Consider the following 11,950-nt stretch of genomic DNA (forward strand, 5'->3'; position numbering starts at 1 on the left):
CTGAATAAATTTTAAAAGGAAAATTTTGCCTTTATTACGTTGCGTTTTTACGCATTTATATTATCGTATATTACGTAGTTATATTATCTTATAAATTAGATAAGTTTTTTTTTTAAAGTAGAGTAGCAATACACGCACAAGAGAACCTCGATGTATTCGTATGAAAAAAAAGGAGTATTAATTTGTAATGAAACAAATTGAAAACAAAACTAACGTTTGATTCACCAAATAAAAAAAAAAGTTAAATTTTAAAACAACGTACGAAGTCCAAATTAATTTAAACTAGCTGACGTAAGTGGTGAAAAAAATAAGCATCAATGAACCAGTACTGAACAACACTACAAAATTGTGTACAAACCTTTCAGACAAGTGCTGACGCAAATAAATTAACAAAAATAATACCAACGGTTTATTTATTTATTTATTATTATTTGTTGCCCTTCTTGGTGGCTTTGCGTTAATAGACTAAGCAAAACACTTTTGCCTACTAATTCATCCTATCAAAATAAAGATTTACTGTATTCGGTATCATCTGGTATAATGTTGTATATTTAAAATTTGCCACAATAAAGCTACTTTCTCATGTATTTATATCTTCGAGGGACCATAAGTACCTTTTACCTCACTATCTATTATAAAAAAGGGCTGTTTTGATACAGCTGTAACGGACAGCAAATTCACACATAAAATACTTTGTACCTGTGTAAAAGTATATTTGTTGTTGTTGTAGTTCACTTGCGTCACACTAGAGTTGCACAATGGGCTATTGGCGAAGGTCTGGGAAACAATTCTGAGGATGATCCGAAGACATGCCATTGCAAGTTTGATTCTCTGCAGAGGGAATTGCACCCCCGCTTCGGTAGCCCGACGACCTGCACGCGAAGTCGAGCACTTTACGGTAGAACAGTTTAACTAGGACCCATACCGCACATCCTCGGTCCCTACGCAGACTGATCCGAGTGGTCACCCACCCGCACACTGATCGCAGCCAGTGATGCTTGACTTCGGTGATCTGCTGGGAACCGTGTCTTAACGATCAGTCCACTACGGGACAAAAGTATATTTGATAGGTTTCAAAACTGCCTCAATTTTCATTATGTCAGTAATACCTACTACTAAAATTAAGTTTCAGTAATAGTATGGTCACTTTTAAAGGTTCTCTAAAACAAATAAGTACATTTTCTTCATTAATTTAGCTTTTTAGAACATAGCTTATTTTTTTTATTTCAATTAGTATCTATAACCAAAATAAATAAAGCATTGGCGTCAATAATAGCTTGTCAATTTCTTACACTCTATCAAACGAATTAATAATCTCTATTAATGGGATACCTGCGAGTGACGTAGTGTGGGTATATCGATCTTGATTGGTCGTTGAAACGTGACATTTGTATACGCTTGCAACTGTTCAATCCATTTTATATCTTAAGCCAAGCCCGTCAAGTATCAATTCTCTTAGGTAACACATTCTATATTCTTACACGAAGATTCTTTCATAATAAATATTTATTACTTAACACAAAGACAAGCATGAAGTCATGTAGAATATAAACAAACTAATTATGCATCGAAATTGACAGATACATGAAACAAAAATATATCATGGCTACAATAAAATGCACCAAAAAATAATAAATCTTATGTTAAGCAGGGCCGGATTAACCTATAGGCACACTAGGCACGTGCCTAGGGCCTACGAAATTCAGGGGCCTACGAAAAACTTGGGAGAAAAAAATTTGTTGACAAAAGTAATTTAGCTTTAAAAACAACAAGCGTATTTTGCACAAAATTATGAAGATACAAATAAAAATATAATATTTTTCGGTAATAAATTATTTTGCAGAATCTTGTGATCTAATATATTACTTTTTTATTAAAATCCATATTATAAAATTAAAAACCATATTAATTAAAATGTAAAAAAAAATATGCAAGAAAATTTTAGCATATATTTTGAAAAGAGGGGAGGAGTGGGGGAAGGAGGGGAGGGCCCAAAAACGGCTATGCCTAGGGCCTACGAAAGGTATAATCCGGCTCTGATGTTAAGTAAAAGACGTAGACGAAAAATAATTATCTATCAATAAATTCGATGGGCGATATGGCTCCGTATTTAATCAACTTCACGTTAATGAACATTCTGACGCCGTATTAGTTCAACTTTAACACGCCATTTTACTTATAATCAATCAGCTGAAGTTGACCACATGGGTCACATGTGTGTGATCTTCTTCCTGAAGTGCAAGTATCCAATTCAGTTCAAAACTTTTTTTTTAAATTCCAATTACCGTTGACTATGTAACACGTAATAAAAGCAAAATTATAAACAGAATGAACACGTGATTTCAGATAACATTCGAAATACACATTTGGTGACGCGTATGCTACCACGATCATATGATTTGATAACGCGTATGCGAATAAAAAAAATAATTAAGCACTACAAGAACGCACAATAAACACTTTTTTTTTTATTAGAATTATAAACTAGCAAACATCATCGATGTTATCTTTAAAATATGTGACAAAACTAGACCATTTTTATCTTAATTTAAAGCAGTTGCTTCCGTTAAACCAATAAAAAAATTACCATTTTCTGAATAAAAATTTGAAAATCGGGTTTCATAATTTTGTTTACAGTTGCACTTATTTATGTTTCATGTTGAATATTGCATTGTTTGAACTTATGGTTTACCCACAGTTCGACGTACTAATACACAGACACGCAAATTCTTTATTTTATTATACGATGGGCTGGTTTAAGTAAGGGCCGTTTGAAAACGAATTTAGAATACCCTCATCATAATAACTTGCCGCCTACTCCGATAAGCAAGAGGTCACGACCCTTTTGCCGGTCCTTCATCATTTACAGGTTGTCGCCAAATTGATTATTGAAACATCGGAAAAGATGAAAATCACGTAGTGCAAGGTCTGGGATGTATTAAGGGGTGGTTCAAAACTTTCGAAGAGTCCAATAAAGCTCAGGACTGAGCTGTGGAGAGTATCATTGCCATGGTGTAGAAAAATTTCCTGTCAGCATGCCAGTACATGCATGCCAATGTCATGTAAAAATACATTCTTCAAAATGGTGTAAAAAATTGTATATCTTGCAATTCAAATTTTTTTCGATTATTATAAAATAAACTAATAAAAAAATAGTAAATACGCACTAAAAGTTATATTTTACATAGAACTATCTTTGGCTAAATTAAATATGTAACTCTGTACACTATTTTTATTTTTTATTTTGCTTAAAATTTTTTCAAGATATAGCGAAATTCCTAAAAGGTAAAATTAACATTAAGAGGTCCAAACTTTGGACCGCTACCCTGAGCAAACTATTCGGACCACATTTCTCAGATTGCGGCAACCTCCTATATTTTGGGTGTCAGAAATCCGCATCCATCAAAAAAGAGGTATGTTTAAGCTTGATTTCATAACTTAAAATATCGTCTAGACTAATTAATTGTCAAATTTGAGGTCACTCATTCAAGCTATTCAGATTGAGTCTTAGAACGTGAAGATCCAATCATTATATCAAAAGCTATTCATGGTAGCACGTTTATTTTTTGCGCATTGTTAAAAAAAAACGATGTCGAAAATTCTACGAGTTTCCGCCGCTGAAAACACTCCTGATAACCTGAAAGCCTGATAGTCAAAGAAAACAGTGAAAAATTGAAGAACTACTATCAGGAAAGAAACATCTCCTAGTTTCATCAGGCAATCAAACCAGTTTCGAAGTTTTTCATCATGCCTTTCTCATATAGAATTTTACAGATTTCGATAAAAGTTTTGTTTCTTCCATGCTTAATTATTAATTTGTAATACGCTAACGAAATGTGCTCTAAAATATTTTTCTCGATTTTTAATTTCTTTTACGGGAACTTTTGAAGAAACAGCATCCCAACCGAGAAAACCAAAATTTAAAAAAAAAAAAAAATCAACGAAAAAGTTGTGGTCGCCTTGTTACGATCATTGGTCAAATGCTTTTTCTTTCTGGACTGACTCCGTTAACCGCCACAACATTTCAAATCATGGGTTGCAAAAACTGTCTCAATTGATGTTTGCCGACTGATTGGTTTTCGCCTATGTTACGTGTTTCAAGACGTCACACAATACCTTTTCCTTTTTCACCATTCATATTTATATTAAAATCACCGTCAAGCCATTAATTATACGCTAATAATAAAAATAATATAAAAATACTTAAAATTATTATGATGTAAATACATTAAAAAGGCTTGCTAGTGAAAATAAAAATAAAAACATTAACGGTCGCCATAACAACGCATGCCATGATGACGCATGCGCACTGTTTACTATTACTCTTGAATACAGTTGAAAAATGTGTGGACGCCATCAATTCAAAACCAAGACCCATTTGCCAAAGGGTAATAATCGAAAAAGACGCGCACATATTTTATGTACAAAAATGTGAACATTACTTGCTAATAATTGTTAGCTTCCTTTTTACGTAGTTATCATCCAATGGAATATATTTGTAAATCTAATTTAATTGCGTTTTCAAATCATAGAATAATTGAACAAATTAAAGTTGCGGTTAATTGCAGTACAAGCATATATATACTGAGAGTATTTATTCTCAATAAAATGGGAATGCATATCATAAAAGAGCAATCAATATAAGGAGCAATCCAAATGGAAATGTCAATTACTCTTCCGAACAACAACAAAAGGAATAAATATTGTTTTTCTTACGTAGAAGATGAAAGGAATGAAATTCTGTCCTCCAAGGTTTATTGGCTAAAGACAATCCCTTATTTAATGTCATTATTGGATTATGATGAAGATACAACATTTTAATTAATAGTGTTATATTAATAGCGTAAAATTTGATTTAGTTTCACATGCTGCATTTATTTCTGTTATGTATATATACTAAGGGGTTCAGCCCCCTGTTCCCTGACGCTCATCAACCCCGATGATTGCTTCGCAATAATTACTGTTTCTCGGCATAAAAATGTTGAAATTATTTAACTAAAAATATATGTACTAAAAAAAATACTCGTGCCTCTCCGCTTCCCACGTCAAAATATTTCCCTTATTTCATAATTTCGTTTTGTGTTTTATTCTGTTCTTTCTTTATATTTTATTTTCGGTTTTTACGTGATATTTTTACTTCATGTGTTCTATTTTATTTGTTCTAAATTTTTTGTCATTTTTTTTGAGTGCTCCTCACACTATTGTACTGATATATTTTGCTTTGGCCAAATTGATACAATATTAGAAAGCACTCCTCTTTGCGGATATAATCGTGTGAGCTGATAAAAAGATTATATCTTTTATTTTCCGGATTTTTATTAATGTTTTTTTTATTTCCTTTTTTCGGATTTTTTTTCCGGATTCATATTATTTTACCACGTTTTTATAAACTTGCCTTCGTGTATGTCTGTCCGGGTGGAATTTTGTAATCGATTTTAAACTAACTTCCCGACTAGCTACAAACTTCAAATTTGGCACATAGTTCAGAATTGGATGACAATGCATGAAAATGAAGAGAAAAAAGACATACAAAGTAAAATAAAATTAAAATTTAAAAAAAAAATTATTTTCGAGATTGTCTTTTGTTGTCGATTCCATTATTTCAAATTAGTATTACATGTCAGAGGTGAAAAGATTTTTATTGTCGGAGTATTTTTATTGGCTGAAAAATCACGTGGTAGGATCCAGTTTTTCCTCATTCATTTCCAGATTGTTTTGGTTATCATCAGCATAAAATTAATGAAAGTCGTAAAGGTATTGTTTTTCTATAAAGATTTTTGTATCCTTAATTTATAATGAAAGTTTTATTATTTTAGTAGTGATCTTGTAGTTGTCTTGACTACTCTTGACGAAGAAAAATAATCTAAATAAAAGTATATATTTTTAAAAATCACGCTTTTTGTAGTGAAGAATAATAATTGAAAAGTAATAATTTTTAAAAAATATAAAATAAAAATTAAAAATTAAAAAAATTATAATTTAAAATAAAAAAAATTCAAAATAAAAAAAATTCAAAATAAAAAATAATATTTTTAAAAACCACGTTTTTGTAGTGGAGAATAATAATTAAAAAAAATTGAAAAACGAAAAACGTGGGGCGTATGAAATACATAACAGTACATATACACATTTTCTTACTCATACACATGCACAGCCACATATACATCCACATACATATGCATATACACAAACATATTCCACATCCACATTCAGATACAATTACAAATATACATACACATATTCTCAAGAGCACACATACACTCACTAATATAACATTACTGTTATGTATTTCATGTGACCCACGTTTTTCGTTTTTTAATTTTTTTTAATTATTATTCTCCACTACAAAAACGTGGTTTTTAAAAATATTATTTTTTTTTATTATTATTTTTCTTTTCTTTTTTCATTGTTCTGTAATTTTTTCTATGCTTTCTCTGCATTTTGAACTTATATATTGAACCAGATAGCACTGAAAACCATGTTAATATATATATATAGTAGTGTAATTTATTAAGAATCCAAAAATAATTTTTTTTTTACTATTTATAACATTTCGTTTGAATACATATATTGTCATTGAATTTCGAATGATCCAATTGTTAAATCACGAAGAAAATTTCTCTTAAAATTGATGAAAGCATTTAAACAACTAATTCAGCTAAGATCAGATGCATCTTAAATTTAAATCATACTTGTTTGTACTTTTTACGATTTAAAACATTTGTTCTATTCTGAACTGGATGCATTTTGAAACGAAACTTTATTGCCGACTTCTAACAGCCCAAATTCAAGTCGTCTCCCCTCAGAGTAAACCCCGTGTCAGATCCCATTTTTATTCTTTTTGTCCTAGCTCCATTCTAGCTTATAGCATCAGTTAATTTCATATATCGTAAATTACAACTGCTTTTGTTTAAGTTGCATGAATTACAGCGGATTTCAGCATCTGTGCTACTGAATTCGGTAATTTTGAACCTAATCCTGTAGGCAAGATAATTCTTGGATCAAGCATCGGGATGATATCGTCTTTATAAAGGAGTTTTGTTTTGATAAAACTATAAAGCATTTGCTTTTAACGAAGAGTAAAATCACGGAAACATCTTCCGTTTAAACCTTTTTACTTCCAGTCATTCCCGAATGGCCCCAATGCCGTTTTCATAAAAAAAAAAAAAAAAAAAAAAAAAATTTAGTTATTAGAACAGTGTATTTTTAAATTCAAATTTTGATTTTTAGAGTTAAGAATTAAGTCACAATAGAAATACCTTGGAATTGTTTTCTATAACAAGTGTAGGTATCGATTAATGCAAATCCTAATTTAACTAACAAATATTTTTTCTTTCAAATAATTAGAATTAATAAATTATGAAACCAGCTATCTAAAAACATTGAAAATATTCAACCACTTAATGCACTCAAATTCTTCAATGAATTATCTTTGAATGGTTAAAGATGATTAAGCCCTTGTTGTTGTAGTTTATCAACATTTATTATATTATATAATTTATTTGAAAGGTGGTTTTCATGACCAACAAGTCTTCGCAAAACATTTATTTGTTTCCTGCTTATCCAATAAGGACCACCAAATCTCAATATCATGCCCAAAATTAAGTGAGAGCTGTGTTGGCTCAGGGGATAGAGTGTTCGCCTTCCAAATGAGGTGAACCGGGTTCGAATCCCCACGATGGCTGGTCGATACGAATTCCGCACACTGCTCGCACCGACCACACTGCTAACGTAAAATATCCTCAGTGGTAAACGCATCATGCGCTGGAATCCTTGCAGTTAGGCTAACCGTAGGAGGTTTTCGTGGTTTTCCTCTCCATGTAACGCAAATGCGGGTTAGTTTCATCAAAAAGTAATTCTAATCCAGGAGTTCCCTTGTCTTCTGTATTGGGTTCAAAATTACGGAGGTGAATATTAGTAGTCGTAAACCCAAAAAACTTAGAGTCGGCTGTTTAACGACGGTTATAAAAAATCTCTTCTTTCGTTCTCATATATTCTTCCTTTTTTTTTTTAATCTAATGACTCTCACGTTTATTAATAAAGCTAGATAACTCTTGTCATATGCTAAAGATCGAGATATTTGGACAATTTATAATTTATTTTTATTCAATAACAGTTTCTTTAATGGAAAAAAAAATTACGCACGGTTCACCATGACTCTAGAAGCTCTCCAAACCATCGTATTTGTTGAAGTTTAGTGTCTAAATCTTGCCAATAGTATTTGCCATGAAGGATGAACTTCTTTTGGTCAGAAAAAATAATTAATTTACATTTATCATTCCATTGCACAATATTTCGCATCCATTTCACTTATTGACTTTGGTTCTATCTTCATTTTCATAAATTATGTCTCCAAACTGTGACACGTTTTATTTTCATTCGAAAATTATAAAGTGACGTATAAAGTAGAAGAATTTGATGCTTCTTTCAGACGACCAAAACCATTCAACTATCTTTTTCAGAGTATAACGTTGAGAATGGCCGAGACTCATCGCGCAGACTTATTCTATCATTCAGGCACCCCTTTGTCATCTTTAAATAAGCGGTGAATAACACATTCTCTGGCTCAAACCACTATAATCCGTTGCAAGTTAAGAAAAGACCATTGTTGTATGGTGATTAGGATAACCATCCGCTACAAAGATAATTCCGTTTCATTTAGCTATCAAATTACATAAATATGCTTTCAAAACAATCGAAAAGCCTTTAAAAGTTAAACTCGTCGGATGGAAATTGAATTTGATCATCTTTTACGTCAAATAATTTTTCAAAAAGAAGATTATAGTTTCGTAGTCTTACCCGAATCCTCTACTTGGCGACATATTTCGATGAACAAAAAGAATATTCCTCCTTGAAAAAGAAACAACTATATGACGTTGGAAGAGCATTACGTTTGATTGGACCAATAAAAATGGCTAGAGTAAAAAGGCGACATAAAGAATTTTTTTTTTTTAACTTTTGCTTCGTTGCAAAAGAAAATCGTCTGCAGGAAAACAATATTTATTATTCTTTCATCAGTTTCTTTAAATGTGAACGAAAAGACGACAATAGTTAACAAAACAATAGTTTTTGTTAAATAAGTTTTATTTTCCTCATTTCACACGGTTTAAGAAAGCAAGCAAAAAGATAACAGTGTCTTGTTGTTTCGGCGGCATTGATATACATTCGAGTTGGGAGCTTATTATCCATTTGTCGAACATTTAGATGCAAACAGGCTCTCTGCAAACGGAAAATGTTTTTTTTCTTTTTTAAACTTGTTGCAGAGTATAGCTTTTTAATAAGGTTCCTGATAGAGCTTTGGTGGCTGAAGGGATAGAGCGCTCTCCTTCCAATGAGGTGAACCGGGTTCGAATCCCAGCTGGTCGATGCGAATTCCGCACTCATTTCGCACCGACCACAGAGCTGACGTGAAATATCCTGAGTGGTAGACCGATCATGGGTTAGAGTCCCCTTGCCGCCAGGCTGCCTGTGGGAGGTTTTCGTGGTTTCCCTCTTCATGTAACGCAAAGGCGGGTTAGTTCCATCATAAAGTTTTCTAGGAAAACGAATTTCACACTATATTTGATCCAGGAACTTCCTTGTCTTCTGGATTGGGTTCAAAATTACAAGGTTACGGAGTGGAACATTAGTAGTTGTAAACCAAAAATTGAGTCGGCTGTTCAACGATGGTTATAATACAAAAAAAAAATAATAATAAAGCAGAAAATTTTTAAAAAATGAGTATTCATATTTTTTGCTGCAACGGTTTGTAAGTTTCCAAGTTATGAAAGTTAAATCGGCTTCGCTTAAACATCCTTTATATTAACATAAATCTATAATTAATAATTCAGTTTAAGTTAATGTTTTTGAACTACTAAATATTCTTGGTCCTGAAAATGCACTTAATGGTCTTACAATATTTCGCTTAATTTTTTAAAAATTTTTTACAGTGCTGATCATATTTTGTTTCTAAAATGCTAAAAATTTAAATAAATTTTTTCCATTTATTTTAAAATTTCATCAAAAACATATTTTTTGTTAAGAAGGATTAATTTTTTTTTATCTGAGATTGTTTAAGGAAAAATATGAAGTAGGCAAAAATAGTTTGGAAACTGCTGTCGACTATTGTTTACAGTACAAGAATATTTTTAAAAAAAGTTCGATCGATAACAATGTATGCAAATATATTGTATTTTTTACCCCATAAGCAACACGAAAATTCCCAAATTGTAAACAAGGAAAGGATCTGTTTCTTTCCCTTCTTCACAATTTTTATTACTTAAAAGAAAGTAACACAATCTTGTTTTTTTTTTCTTCTTTTTTTTTCTTGTTTTTTTTAAAAAAAGCAAGCAAGTATACAAATTTTATTTGAGTTCTGAGTAAAATGAGTAAAAAAGAAAAATGAATTTCGTAGCGAAAAATTTTTCTTGCTCCCCCCCTTTTTTCTGGAGTTGTTTACTTTGCTTATCTTGAAAAGTCAAAAATGAAATTTTTTTTGTTACTATTTTCCTAAACTTAAAAAAAAATCTATTTAGATTCGGAAAATAAAACTGGCTTAAGGGATCTGCATATTTTGTACTTTTGTTAGTAATGCCAACTCAACTCTAAGCAAAACACTTGATTTTTCTTGGCGGAAATGTACGAGAAGTATCCCTAAACTTGTTCTAATAAAAATTAAAAATGCTGAATTTAAAGAACACTGTAAAGAACGAAAAGTGAACATTCCTTTTATTCTGTTACTTGATTACAGGCTTAACGGTGAAAAGGCTCTTATTCATTGTACAAACTGTAGCATCATTGTACAAACTTCAACTTAAAGTTTTATGTATAGTTTTAAATAACCTTTTTTATTAGCCAATTTTTCTCCGTGTACAGTCCCTGACCAAATTATTAGAGACACTATAAGATTTTATGTAAAATCTTAATTATCAGGTGATACTATACAGCTCTTTATAGTTTTTACGTGACTGAAACCGGTTTGCACTTATTTACGTTCATTATCGATTGTTTTAACTAGTCGATATATAATATAAATTTGACGATAGGATGAATTAGACTATATATTATATAAATATATAGAATATTTATTATATCAGTTATTATATTAGTATATTATAATAATTAGACCAAATTATTAGACGCACTGTCGTGTTTTAATAATTGCACGTTTTACACGAGTTTATAAGCAATACTTTAATATTACATGCAAGTAATGGGTTTTTATTCAGGAGATTTTTCTTATCTTATAGTTCGTCTAACAATTTGGCCAGGAACTGTATGTTAGACTGATTTCTTATATTAATATTCTCAGAATGCGTTGAGATTGTAGCCAAAGTTTCATAGTGCTGTGCATTTATTCAGTAAATTCTGCTACTGGGATCATCTGTGTTGAATAAAAAAAATCTGCATTAAAAAAAAATAACCTGCTGCCATGCTGAAGGGGTTCTGTTACAGTTTTGTATGAATTATTCAAAAACCATCTCCCTACTGCCAGCAGTGTTCAAATTGTTTTTTGTTTTATTTAGAGTTGAGTAACAAATTGTTCTATAAAAAATAGTTTGAAAATTGTATTTATTTATATTCGTTTCCTGTATTTTATGGAACATCCGTAACTTTATTTTTTGCTTTCAGAAGCCTTCCATGCATTAAATTGTTTTACATATTTAGAACACTTTGCAAAAGAATCCCTCTATCAATTTGTAGGTATCGAACAATTGGGTATAATATAAAAAAAAACACAACTACTTCCACTTAGTAGGAGTAACATTTACCATGACGCAATGCTAAATCCTATGCCACTATCCACATAAATGCCACTATCCACATAAATCAATTATTAATCAAAAATCGAATATCAATTACTTTTCTTTATAATGCAATAAAATCTGGCGAGCAGCTATCTAAACGATCAAACACTTCGTTTGTTTATTTGTGGCTTGAAGTTAGGCTCGCAGAAAATGCCGTTCATGGG

This window comes from Parasteatoda tepidariorum, chromosome 10 (genome assembly GCF_982258835.1).
Source record: "Parasteatoda tepidariorum strain Cologne lab strain chromosome 10, Ptep-v5.0, whole genome shotgun sequence".
Lineage (NCBI taxonomy): Eukaryota > Metazoa > Arthropoda > Arachnida > Araneae > Theridiidae > Parasteatoda > Parasteatoda tepidariorum.